Genomic DNA, 15,076 nt, shown 5'->3' on the forward strand with positions numbered 1-15,076 from the left:
CAGAAAAAAATAATAGCACTGCTGAGTCAAAGGGTATATACAGTTTGATAGCCCTTTGGATATAGTTTCAGATTGTTCTCCAGAATAGTTGGATCATTTCACAACTCCATGAACAATGCATTAGTGTCCCAGTTTTCCCATAACCTCTCCAACATTTAGCCTTATCTTTTCCTGATATTAAGCTTAGCTAATATGAGAAGTATGAGATGGTACTTCAGAATTGTTTTAACTTGCATTTCTTTAATCAAGAGTATTTTAGAGCATTTTTTCATATGACCATACATGGCTTTAATTTTTTCATCTGAAAATGTTCTATTCATATCCTTTAATTTTTTATCAAATTGTTTTTTTATTTATTTATCAATTTGGGGCATGACTTATATTCTTATAAATTTGACACAGTTATTTATATATTTTAGTGATCTTTATCAGAAACAGTGGCTATAAAGATTGCTTTGTACTTCCTTTTTCATATTGTTTCTGTTGGTTTTGTTTGCGTGGAAATTTTTTTAATTTAATGTAATCAAAATTGTGCATTTGCATTTCATAATGTTCTCCAGTTCTTCTTTGGTCATAAATTCCTCTCTTCTCCAAAGATCTGATAGGCAAATTATTCCTTGCTCTCTTAATTTGGTTCTGGTATCATTTTTTTATACCCAAATCATGTACCCATTTTTGCCTTATTTTCATATGGGTTGTGAGATGTAGGTCTGTGCTGAGTTTCTGAAATATTATTTTTCAGTTTTCTTAGCAATTTTTGTCAAATAATGAATTCTTACTCCAGAAGCTGGATTTTGAGGTTTATCAAATACTAGATGGCTAGAGGCCTTGATTATTGTGTCATGTGTACCTAATCTATTCCATTGATCCACTACTTTATTTCTTAGCCAATAAGAAATAGTTTTGATGACTGCTGCTTTATAATATAGTTTTAGGTTTGGTACTTCTAAACCACCATTCTTTGTATTTTTTTTTCATTAATTTCCCTAATAATCTTAACCTTTGTGCTTCCAGATGAATTTTGCTATTATTTTTTCTAGTTCTATAAAATAATATTTTGGCACTTTGATTGATATGGCTCTGAACAAGTAGACCAATTTAGGCATAATTGTCATTTTAAAAAATATTAGCTCAGCTTGGCCATCAGCAACTGGTATTTTCCCAATTTTTTTTTTTTTTGTTCTTCATTGTGTTTCATTTATTTATTTATTTGTTTTATTTTATTTTATTTTTTAATAACTTTTTATTGACAGTTCCCAATTGTTTAGATCTAACTTTATTTCTGTGAGGAGTGCTTTGTAATTGTGTTCAGATAGTTCTTCGATTTATCTTGGCAGGTAGCTCCCCAATTATTTTATTTTGTCTATAGTTACTTTTAAATGGAATTTCTCTATCTTTTACTGATGGGCTTTGTCAATAATATATAGAAATGCTGAGGATTTACGTGGGCTTATTTTATATCCTGCAACTTTGCTAAAGCTGTTAATTGTTTCAAGTAGGTTTTTGGATGATTTTCTAGGATTTTCTAAATATATCATCATATCATTTGCAAAGAGTAATGGTTGTAGTTCTTCATTGCTTATTCTAATTCCTTTCATTTCCTTTTATTTTCTTATTAATAAAGATAACATTTCTAGTACAATGTTGAATAATAGTGTTAATAATGGGCATATTTGTTTCACCCCTGATCTTACTGAGAATGCATCCAGCTTCTCTCCATTACACATAAGACTTGCTGTTGGTTTTAGATAGATGCTGCTTATTATTGTAAAGAAAACTTCCTTTATCTCTATGCTCTCTATTGTTTTTAATAGGAGTGGGTGCTGTATTTTGTTAAAATCTTTTCTGCCCTATTGAGGTTTTCATATGATTTCTGTCATTATTTTTTTTTATCAATTTCTAGATTATGGTAATAGATTAATAGACTTCCCATTATTGAACCAGCCCTGCATTCCTGGTCTAAATCCTACTTGATAATAGTGCATTATTTTGTTGATACATTGCTGTAATCTCTTTGCTAACATTTTATTTAAAAAAATTTGCATCAATATTCATTATGGAGATTGATCTGTAATTTTCTTCCTGTGTTTTGGTTTTTCATGGTTTAGATATCAATGCCACATTTGTGTCATAGAAGGAATTTGGCAGGATTATTTCTTTACCTATTTTGTCAAATAGTTTATATAGTATTGGAATTAATTATTCTTTAAATGTTCAAGCAAATTCACTCATGAATCCATCTGGCCCTAGAGATTTTTTCACAAGGAAATCATTAGTGGCTTGTTCGATTTCTTTTTTCTAAAATGGCATTATTTTAGTAATTGATTTCCTCTTCTGTTAATCTGGACAATTTATATTTTTCTAAATATTCATCCTTTTCAGTTAGATTGTCAGATTTGCTGTCATTTAGTTGTGCAAAATAGGTGCTAATTGTTGCTTTATTGCTTTATTTTCTTTTTCATTGGTGGCAAGTTCACTTTTTAACTTTTGAAGCTGATATTTTCTTTTTTCTTTCTTTTTTCCTAATCAAATTTGCTAAAGGTTTATCTATTTCATTGTTTTTTCCCCCATAAAACCAAGTTAGTTTTATTAATTGGTTCACAAGTTTTCTTAGTTTTAATTTTATTAATCTCTCCTTTGAATTTCAGAATTTCTAATTTGGTATTTAATTGGGGATTTAAAAAATTAGCTTTTTTAGTTGCATGCTCAATTTAATTGATCTTGTCTTTCTCTATTTTACTCATGTAAATATTCAGAGATGTAAAATTTCCCCTAAGAACTGCTTCAGCTGCAACTCAGAGGTTTTGGTATGTTTCTCATTATTGTCATTCTCTTGGATGAAATAATGTGTTGTTTCTCTGATTTGTTGTTTCACCCACTCATGCTTTGGAATTAGATTATTTAATTCCCAATTGTTTTTAGTCTATCTTTCCCTGCCCCTTTATTGAATAGAATTTGTATTCACATTGTGGTCTGAAAAGGAAACATTTGTCATTTATGCCTTTCTGCATTTGATTATGAGATTTTTATGCCTTAATACATGTTCAATTTTTGTTTAAGTACCATGTACAGCCAAAAAAGGGTATATTATTTTCTGTGCCTATTCTATTTCCTCCAGAGGTTTATCATATCTAGAATTTATAGGATTCTATTAACCTCACGTTTTTGTTGTTGTTGTTGTTGTTTATTTTGTGGTTAGATTTGTCTGATTCTGAGAAGGGAAGATGGTGGTCCCCTACTGGTATAATTTTGCTGTCTATTTCTTCCTGTAACTGACTAAAATATTCTCTAGAAATTTGACCACCCTATCACTTGATTTAATATCACTACTACTTTGTTGTTTATGTAACCCTTTATTAAGATATATTTTCCTTGCTTATCTCTTTTAATAAGATTTATTTTTACTTTTGCTTTATTTGAGATCAGAATTGCTATACTACTTTTTTTTTTTTACTTCCACTGAAGTGTCATAAATTCTGTTCCATTTTTTTACCTTTAATCTGTATGTGTCTCTCTGTTTCAAATGTGTTTCTTGTAAACAACATATTATAGGATTCTTTTTTTTTTTTAATCTACTCTGCTAGTCACTTCTATTTTATGGGAGACTTCATCTCATTTATATTCACTGTTATGATTACCAGCTCTGTATTCCCTTCCATCTTACTTTTCCCCCTATATATACTTTTTCTCTCTTTCCACCCTGTCTACTCATGCTTTTTTTTTTTTTAACCCACCCAACCCACTACCATATCTCCTATCACCCCTCCCTCCTTCTATTAGTAGGTTTTTTTTTTTACCCATTTCACCCACTATCTTATTTTCTACCACTCTTCCTCCTTTCTCTTAACTTTTTTCCTAATGTTTCTGCCCTCCTTTCTGTCTTGACCCTCTATTTTCTTTCTTCTTTCTTATCCTATTTCTTTATAGGGTTAGATAAATTTCTATAACCAACTGAATAATTGTTATTCTCTCTCCGAGCCAAAACTACTAATATCAAGGTTTAGCTAATGCTCATTCCCTTCCTTTCTTTCCCTAAATTGTAATAGGCCTTTTGCATCTCTTCATGTGATCTAATTTTCCCATTATGCCTTCCCTTTCTTCTTTTTCCAGTATAGATCTTTTCCCATTCCTTAATGTCTTTTTCTTTGATATCACTTCATCTGAGTTCATTCACAACCACATCCTCCATCTATGTGATGTCCTCCTCTGTCTGCCTTATGACAGATACAGTTCCCAAGAGTTACAGATATCATTTTCCCATCTAGGGATGTAGACAGTTTAACCATTAATATCTATCTATCTATCTATACACAATGAGATGATTCAGACCAGTTCCAATGACCTTATGATGATGAGAAAAAGCTCATAAGTATGGATCACAACATAACATTTTCACTTCTTTTATTGTTGTTTCCTTGTATTTTATTTTTTCTCATTTTTTTTCCTTTTTAATCTGATCTTTCTTTTTTAATTGTATAATAATAATAATAAAAAGATAATTGTATAAATATGTGTGTCTATATTGGATTTACATATATTTTTACCATGTTTAACATATGTTAGATTACATATATATTATATAATATATATATAAATAAAATTTCCCCTATTAACCTTTTTGCTTTTCTTGAGTCCTGTCTTTGTAGATTAAATTTTCTTTTTAGTTCTGAGTTTTTTTCAATAGACATGATAGAAAATTTCTTATTTCACTGAAGCCTCACCTAAAAGATTATGGTGAGTCTTGCTGGGTAGTTAGTTCTTGATTATTACCTTAGGTCTTTTACCTTCTAGAATATGGTATTTCAGGGCCTCTGATCATTTATTGTAGAAAATGTCAGATCCTGGGCAATACAGACTGTTGCTCCTTGATATTTTAATTGTTTTTGTTTGGCAGATTGCAGTATTTTTTTCTTAGGATGCTTAAGAAAAGTGCTTAAGTTTTGCAACAGTGTTTCTTGGGGGTTTCCTTGTGGGATCTGTTTCCAAAGGTGATGGATGGATTTTTTTCAATGAACATTTCTCCTTCTTTTTCTATAAGACTGGGGTATTTTTCCTAAACTCTCTCTCTTGAAGCTCTCCAAGCTCTTTTTTTGATCATGGCCTTCAAGAAAGTGAATAATTTTATTTTATTTTTATTTCATTTATTTATTTTAATTGAAGCTTTTTGTTTTCAAAATATATGCAAGGATAATTTTTCACCATTGACCCTAGCAAAACATTGTGTTCCAATTTCCCATCCCCTTCACCCTACTGCCTCCCCTATATGGCAAGTAATCTAACATATATTAAACATGGTAAAAATATATGTAAATCCAATATAGACACACATATTTATACAATTATCTTTTTATTATTATTATTATACAATTAAAAAAGAAAGATCAGATTAAAAAGGAAAAAAATGAGAAAAAATAAAATACAAGGAAACAACAATAAAAGAAGTGAAAATGTTATGTTGTGATCCATACTTATGAGCTGATTCTCATGATCATAAGGTCATTGGAACTGGTCTAAATCATCTCATTGTTGAGAAGAGCCACATACATCAAAACTGATAATATATAATTTTACTGTTGCCATTTACAATGATTTCCTGGTTCTGCTCATTTCATTTAGCATCAGTTCATATACATTTCTTCAGGCCTATATGAAATCATCTTGCTCATCATTTCTTATAGAACAATAATATTCCATAATTCATACACATAACTTATCCAGCTATTCTCCAACTGATGGGCATCCACTCAGTTTACAATTTCTCGCCATTACAAAAGGGCTGCCCCAAACATTTTTGCATATATGGGTCTCTTTTCCTCCTTTAAGATTCTCTTTGGGATAAACCCAGTAGAAACATTTCTGGATCAAAGGGTATACACAGTTTGATAACCTTTTGAGCATAGTTCCAAATTGCTCTCCAGAATTGTTGGATCAGTTCACAGTTCCAACCAACAATATATTAGTGTCTCAGTTTTCCCATATCCCCTCCAACATTCGTCATTTTTCATCTTAGCCAATCTGAGAAATGTGTAGTTATACCTCAGAATTGTCTTAATTTGCCTTTCTCTGATTGATAGTGATTTAGAACACCTTTTCATATGACTAGACATTTTCTTCTGAAAATTGTTGGTTCATATCATTTGACCATTTATCAATTGGAGAATGGCTTGAATTCTTATAAATATGAGTCAATTTTCTACATATTTTAGAAATGAGGCCTTTATCATAACCTTTCAATATAAAAATACTTTCCTAATTTATTGCTTCCCTTCTAATCTTGTCTGAATTACTTTTGTTTGTACAAAACCTTTTTAACTTAATATAATCAAAATTATCTGTTTGGTGTTCAATAATGAGCTGCAATTTTCTTTGGTCACAAATTCCTTCCTTTTCCACAGATCTGAGAGGTAAACTATCCTATGCTCTTCTAATTTGCTTATGTCTCACTTATGTCTAAATCATGAACCTATTTTTACCTTGGTATATGATGTTGGATTAGGGTCAATGCCTAGTTTCTCCCATACTAGTTTCCAATTTTCCCAGCAGTATTTGGCAAATTGTGAGTTCTTATCCCAAAAGCTGGGTCTTAGGGTTTGTCAAACACTAGATTGTTATAGTTATTGACTATTTCATCCTGTGAATCTAACCTATTTCACTGATTGACTACTCTTTTTCTTAGCTAGTTACCAAATGGTTTTGATGACTGCTGCTTTATAATATAGTTTTAGGTCTGGCTCAGCTAGGTTTTTTTTTTTTTTTTTCATTAATTCCCTTGAAATTCTTGACCTTTTGTTCTTCCAGATGAACTTTGTTATTATTATTTCTAATTCTCTAAAAATAATTTCTTGGCAGATTTATTGTATAGCACTAAATAAGTAGATTAATTTAGATAGTATTGTTATTTTTATTATATTTACTCAGCCTATGCATGAGCACCTGCTATTTTTCCAATTGATTAAATCTGGCTTTATTTGTATGGAAAATGGTTTGTAGTTATGTTCATATAGTTCCTGACTTTCCCTTGGAAAATAGATTCCCAAATATTTTATATTATCAACAGTTATTTTAAATGAAATTTCTCTTTGTATCTCTTGCTGCTGGACTTTGTTGGTAATATATAAAAATGCTGATGATTTATGTGGATTTATTTTATATCCTCAACTTTGCTAAAGTTGTGAATTATTTCTACTAGTTTTTTTACTTGATTCTCTAGAGTTCTTTAAGAATACCATCATATCTTCAAAGAATGATAATTTGGTTTCCCTTTTACTTACTTTATTTCCTTTCATCTCTTTTTCTTCTCTTATTGACAAAGCTAACTTTTTTTCCTGAGGCAATTGGGGTTAAGTGACTTGCCCAGAGTCACACAGCTAGGAAGTGTTAAGTGTCTGAGGCCAGATTTGAACTCAGGTTCTTTTGACGTCAGGATTGGTGCTCTATCCACTTTGTCATGTAGCTGCCCAAAGCTAAAATTTCAAATACAATATTGAATTGTAATGGTGATAATAAGCAATCTTGTTTTACTCCTGATCTAATTGGGAATGGTTTTAGTTTGTCCCCATTACATATGATGCTTGCTAATGGTTTTAAATAGATGCTACTGATGGAGGAAAACTCCATTTATTCCTATACTCTTTAGTGTTTTTAATAGGAATGGATGTTGGATTTTATCAAATGCCTTTTCTGCATCTATTGAGATAATCATATGATTTTTATTAGCCTGATTATTGATATAGTCAATCATGCTAATAGTTTTCCTAATATTGAATTTGCCCTGCATTCCTAGGATAAATCCTCCTTGTTTGTGATGTATTATCCTGGATTGGCTTTCTGTTATCTCTTTGCTAATATTTTATTTAAGATTTTTGCATCACTATTCATTAGGGAAATTGGACTATAATTTTCTCTCTCTGTTTTCACCCTACCTGATTTTGGTATCAGTACTATATCTGTGTCATAAAAGGAATTTGGTAGGACTCTTTATTTTCCTATTTTTCGAATAGTTTACATAATATTGAAATTAATTATTCTTCAAATGTTTGGTAGAATTCACATGTAAATCAATCTGGCCATGGAGATTTTTTCCTAGGAAGATGATTAATAGCTTGTTCTATTTCTTTTTCTAAAATGGGACTATTTAAATAATTTATTTCCTCTTCTTTTAACCTGAGCAATCTATATTTTTGTAGGTATTTCTCCATTTCACTTAAATTATCAAATTTATAGACATATAGTTGGGCAAAATAACTCCTAATTATTGCCTTAATTGACTCTTCCTTGGTGGAAAGTTCTCCCTTTTCCTTTTTGAGACTAAGAATTTCATTTACTTCTTTTCTTTTTCTAATCAAATTAGCTAAAAATTTATCTATTTTATTGTTTTTTTCCCCATAAAACAAACTCTTTGTTTTACTTATTAATTCAATAGTTTTCTTACTTTCAATTTTATTAATCTCCCTTTTTATTTTTAGAATTTCAAATGTGGTATTTAATTGAGGGTTTTTAATTTGTTCTTTTTCTAGCTTTCTTGGTTGCAGCTCAGTTCATTGATCCTCTCTTTCTCTATTTTATGCAAGTAAGCATGTAGAGATATAAAATTTCCCCTAATAGCCACTTTGGCTGCAACTCACAAATTTTGGTATGTTGTTTCATTATTGTTATTCTCTTGGATGATATTATTGATTGTGTCTATGATTTGTTATTTCATCCATTCATTTTTTAAAATTAGATTAGTTTCCAAATAATTTTGGGAGTATTTTCTCCTTGCCTTTTATTGCATAATGACTGAAAAAATACATTTACTATTTCTGACTTTCTGCTTTTGATTTTGAGATATTTATGTTGTAATATATAATCAATTTTTTATAGGTTCCATGAACTGCTGAAAAGAAAGTATACTCCTTTCTGCCTCCATTCAATTTTCTCCAAAGATCCATCATGCCTAACTTTTCTAGTATTCAATTCACCTCAACTTCTTTCTTATTTAATTTTGTGGTTTGATTTATCTAGTTCTGAGAGAGTAAGGTTAAGATCCTCCACTATTATAGTTTTGTTGTCCATTTCTTCTTGCAACTCTCTTAACTTCTTTAGGTATTTAGATGCAATATCACTTGGTGCATATTTGTTTAGTATAGCTATTACTTCATTATCTATGGTACCCTTTCATAAGGTATAGTTTCCTTCCTTATCTCTTTTAATTAGATCTATTTTTGCTTTTGCTTGTTCTGAGATCAGGATCACTACCTTTCTTTCTTTTTTCTTTTTTTTTTTTTTTAACACTTCACCTGAAGCATAAAAGATTCTGCTCTGGCCTTTTACATTTCTTCTAACTGTACCATTTTGCTTTAAATCTTGTAAACAATATATTGTAAGGCTCTGGTATTTATCTATCTGCTTTTATTTCATGGGAGAGTTCATCCAATTCACACTCATAGTTAAAATGACTAATCTTATTTGCCCCAAATTATGCTTTTCTCTTTCCTTTCTCCCTTCTCTTCCTCCCCAGTATTTTGCTTCTGGCCATCACTTTTCTTAAACAGCCCACCCCTTTTACAGCCCTTCTCCCTTTCATACACCTTATCCCTACTACTTCTGTTTTCCCTTCTATTAGGATCCCCCTTTCCTTTCCTATTTCCCCTCTCACTTCTCTATAATGTGAGACAAGTTTCTCTGTGAAACCAAAAATGTCTAATATTGTCTCTTTGAGTCAAAACTGATGACAGTAAGATTCACACAATGTTCATTCCCCTCCCTTCTTGCCCTCAATTATATTAGGTCTTCTTTGTCTCTTCATGAGAAGTAAATTTTCTCACCTCCATTTTTCTCTTTTTACAGTACAATCCCCTTTTCACCTCTAGTTTCTTTTGAATATTATTGCAGTAAAATCAAACTATACCTGCATGCTCTAAATATACCCATAACAGAACTATAGTTCTCAAGAGTTCTTTCCTTTTTACCTTTTTATGCTTCTTTTGAGTTCTGTATTTGGAGGTCTAATTTTTGTTCAGCTTTGGTCTTTTCATCAAAAATAAATGAAATTCACCTGTATCATTGAATGTCCATCTTCTTCTCTGAATGACGCTGCTCATTTTAGCTGGACCATTTAATCTTGGCTGCATTTCAAGTTCCTTTGCCCTGCAGAATATCAGATTCTAGGCCCTTCAGTCCTTTAAGATGGAAGATGCTAGTTTCTGGGTAAACCTGATTGTGACTTCTCAATATTTGAATTGTTTCTTTCTGGCTGCTTGCAATATTTTTTCCTTGGTCTGATAGTTCTAAAATTTAGCCACAATATTACTTCGAGTTTTGATTGGTGAATTGTTTCAATGACTATTAAAGGGGTGTGTGTGTGTGTATGTGTGTGTGTGTGTATCTATCGATCTATATAAAGGCCAAGCTTCCTCTTCCTTTACAGGTATCAGTAATGCATTGGATCAGTGCTGACTAACTTCTGGTGCTGGATGGGTATGGCCAAAATTAAATAAGAAAGAAGTTAAGGAGGCAAATCGATTCTGGGGTTTAGGGGCTCACTATTTACTTTTTACATTTTCATTGGATGTCTTACAGCTAATCTGCTGATCTGCTGGCTTGCAGTCTGGACAGAGTAGCCAGTCCTGCTATAGATTCCTCTTAGTAGATTCTCTGCTTGGAGCCTACACCATCCTGGATTTATGTACTGTGGTGCTTGGCTGCCTGTGTTTGGCTTGCCTGTGCTTGGCCCACCTGTGCTCATAGGCCAATAATTTTAAAATTGTTTCTTCGGGATCTATTTTCCAGGTTGGATGCTTTTCCAATGAGACATTTCACATTTTCTTCTATTTTTTTTCATTATTTTTTGTTTATTTGATTGATTTTTCATATCTCATAGAGTCATTAGCTTTCATTCTAGTTTTTATTGGTATTTTCTCCAATTAGCTTTTGTATTTCTTTTTCTATTTCATTAATTTTAATTTTGAAGGTGTTGTTTTCTTCAGTGGATTTTTTTTTTTTTTTTTGCATTTGGACAATTATATTTTTTAAGGAGTTATTTTCTTCAGTCACTTTTCCCCTTTTTCAAACTGTTGACTCTTTTTTGCATACTTCTCATTTTTTTTCCTACCTCTCTTATTTGCCTTTAAAAGTCTTTTATGAGCACTTCCAAGAAGCCTCCTTGGGCTCGAGACCAATTCATATCACTCTTTGAGATTTCCTCTGTGGACATTTTGTCCTAGTCTGAGTTGATGTTTTGGTCTTCCCTGTCATCATAGTAGCTTTCTGTGGTCAAAGTTCTTTACTGTTTTTTTGCTCATTTTCTTTACTTTTCTTTTGGTATTTCCTCTTATTTTTACTTTTATGATTGAGCTCTGCTTCTGGAGTAAAGGGGATGTGGTCCCAAGCTTTCTGTGCGACTCTATGGCTTGGATTCATGAGGTTTTGAGGAAAACTGAGAAAGCTTGAGTAGCTTCCTAGTTTTACTCTGCAATTTTGACTCCATCTCAGAAGTGCAAGTCAGGTGACCTTAACTTTATTATTCCATAGTATTTCCTTGTCTTTGAATAGTTTTAATTACTAGGAAATTTTACCCCTTACATTAATATTAAATCTGCTCCTTTTCATATTCCATCCTTTATTCCTTGTTCTGTTCATTAGGGCCAACTGGAACAATGGTAGGTCCATTCCTCATGATTTATACTTCCTATTTCTAGTCAGAGTTCTAGAAATGCTGGTGAATGTTTAAAATGCTATTATAAGCAAAAACAACCTCAGAGGAAAAATTATTCCATAGCTTGTAATTGTCATAAACCAGGAGAATTATCTATTTAGTGAATCATGCTACAGGAATATTAGTTTTAAAGAGAAGACTTTTAAGAAGCAAAAGAAAGGCCTTTAGTATAACTTTATTATTTGTTCCCTGAGCTAATGATTATTTTAAAAACAATATTGGGATTTTACAAAATTTCAAGAGTTCTTGCTCTTTTCTATACTATTTTCACAACAAGGTAAGAAAATATAATATAAAATATCCTATTCATTTTATCCTGTTGAGATGCACATCTGGCAAGTTATACATCTTTCTGATGATAATGTGTATTTCCAGGCAGTTGAGCTGTTTGCATTCTTCTCACCCCTCCCCCACCTTTTTTTGATTCAGACAACTCCTTCATCTTTTTTTTTATGAGCAAGATAAACAGGCCTAGATTGTAGATCAATAAGAATAATGAGTTGATCAGTTATATGAATCACTTATATACCAGGCATAGCCAAGACATCACAGTAAAGCTTCTGACTCACCAAGATTTGCACTGCCCACATTTTTTAGTGAGGATCTTTCACAGTGTCAGGAAACACTCTATATTTCACAAAGGTTTTTTATATTTCTTCCTAGGCAGGTGCTAAGTTTGCCAATTCCTTGTGCAACCATTTTCATAGTGTCTTCCAGGTAGATTAAATTAAAAAAAAATTCTTGCGAATGTTCCTATGCCATTTTTTTCTTAGTATCTTTTGTATAAAGCAGTGAGCATGCTGGCCATCATTTTATATGAATTCATTTCTTCTGCCATTCATATATACCTTTAAGAACTTGGTGTTTTATATTTGATGTTGCCTTTCTCTCTATCTCCAAATAATTATCAGATCTTGTCACTTTTATTTCTATAATCTCTCACATTCTCCCTCTAACCCAGCTCCCCATATTCTGTTACCACCTTAGTCTAGGCTCCTATTACCACAAATAACCATCTAACAGATCTTCCCCTCTCCATCCTTTCCTTCCTCCAAAGAAGTCAAAGTTCTTAATTAATGTTCTTTTTGCAACGTCTGAGTAAATTATTCTTCTAATCAAAGACTTTCATTGGTTCATTTTTATTCAAAATACAATTCAAGTTCCTTAACCCAGCATTTGAGACCCTCTCTACTCATGCATTACCTATACCTTTCAGCCTTATGTCCCATTAGTTGTCCTCCAGTGTATTATCCTTCAGTAAGGCTGTATTAGTAATCATCCTTCAAATTCTGTCCTGACCTGTCTGTCTTCCCTCCATACTTTTGCTTAGAATTTTTGTTGTGATTCTTGCCTTGAAATTCTATTCAGCTTTCAAGATTCATCTCAGACTTCACCTTCTCCTGTCCCTCACAGTAATAATCCTTTTCCCTGACAACTGTAGGCACTTATTTTGTGTGCTTGGTGTGCATTATCAATCAATTAATAAACTAGTACTTATTGGTGAACTTATATGTGTTATATACACTATCCAAATATAATGTGAAAGATTTCATGAAAGTCACTCCTGGACTGATCTTTGTAAGGTTCTCAGGATTCATGGAAGTAGAGATGAAGTGGGAATGAACTCTAGGCATGGGGACAAACTGTGGAAAGTACAGAAATAGCACATTGAGTTCAAGGAACACCTAATAGGTCTATTTATCTATATCTTAATATGTATAAATGTGAATAATATGAAATGTTAAGGAAAAGTAGATGGATGCACATAATATAGGGATTTTAATGTGAAGGTAAGGACATTGAATTTCATTTTAAAGGTAATAAAGGGCCACTAAATTACTAAGAAAGAGAGTGACATGGTAAAAATGGCATTTTAGAAATATTAACTGTTTTGAGGATAAATTAGAGACAGTGGAAGTAAGGAGATGAGATGGCTGGCTATTGTGAGTCTCAACTTGTTGTAATGAAGATCTGAAAAATGTTTGTGTTTATGTGAATAGAGAGAAAGGGCTGAATGGGAAAAATATTGCACAGGAAGAATGAACAAGATTTGGAAACAGGTTGCATATGGGATATGAAGAATGATTTCATAAACTTGAGTGCCTGGAAAGAAAGTTGTACCTTCAAAAGAAAGGTGGTAAATTTGTTATCCAGATGGAGAAATCTAATTTGCCATTGGGGTTGTGGGAGAGGAATTCAAAAAAGAAATTGTAATGGGCTGAACCTGAGCAAATGCACTGAGGTCTGAACACTTGAGGCTAATTAGCAATTGGACTATATTCTATTAATATATGCTTGGAGAAAGAATGACCCTGCCCACTATCTGTGCAAGTTTGATGTGTTGTGTAGGAGATTGCATAGATTTGGTGGGTGGAGTGTGTGAGCCAGAGGCACTGCTGTCTGGATTCCTGTTGGGATTGCTCTCACTTCATATTTCCATTCCCCTTCACCTCAGCAAAGAATAAAGATCAAGGATTTTCCCTTGATTTTAATATACTCTGGTCCCTAAATGTGGTAATCACAAAAGAGTAAGGCTGAATATATAGATTTTAGAATCATCTGCCTAGATATTATAATTGACATCATACAAAGAGATAAAACTGAGAAAAAATATAGGAGATACAAGAAGGGTTGAGAACAGAAATCTAAGGTATACTATGTAAAATGAGTGCAAGATTGATACAAAGAAGACTGAGAAGGGAGGATCAGAAGAGGGAGACTTAAAAAACATCAAAAAAAGAGATATTATATAGGATAAAAAAAGTGGTGTGTATATCAAAAGTTGTAGAGATGTCAAATAGAATGAAGACTAAGAAGAGGCCACTGGATTAATTGAGATAATTGATAACCTAGAAAAGAGAAGTTTTTTTTTTTTTTTTTTTGCCCTGTTAAGTAAGGGGAAAATCGGGTTAAAAGATGTTGAGAAATCAATGGGATGTGAGGAAAATAATGCATATGATTTTAGGAGCTTGGCTATGAAGAGAGAATACATATTATATAAAATAAACATAATTATTTGTGTATATAATAATATATAATACAATAATATATAATTATATATTTATAAAATATGATAAATTATATAAACATATACTTAAATAAATATAAGATAAAATAAACTTATATAAAATGATAAGGATGAGGGGCTGGTAGAGTCAAGTAAAGGTTTTTAAAATTATTTTTTTAAATTGTTGCTGTTAAAAAATAGGGAGAACTGGATATATATTATAGGCAACAAAAGACCTTAACCAAGGATAGTTCAAAGATATAAAGAAGGAAAAATTTAGGAGTGTTAAGTTCCTGACAGAGATAGGAGAAGTTGAGATAATAATATGGATGAGTCCGTGAAATATGGACACAATGATTCAATGTTTCTCATAA

The sequence above is a fragment of the Antechinus flavipes genome, chromosome 3 (genome assembly GCF_016432865.1).
Source record: "Antechinus flavipes isolate AdamAnt ecotype Samford, QLD, Australia chromosome 3, AdamAnt_v2, whole genome shotgun sequence".
Lineage (NCBI taxonomy): Eukaryota > Metazoa > Chordata > Mammalia > Dasyuromorphia > Dasyuridae > Antechinus > Antechinus flavipes.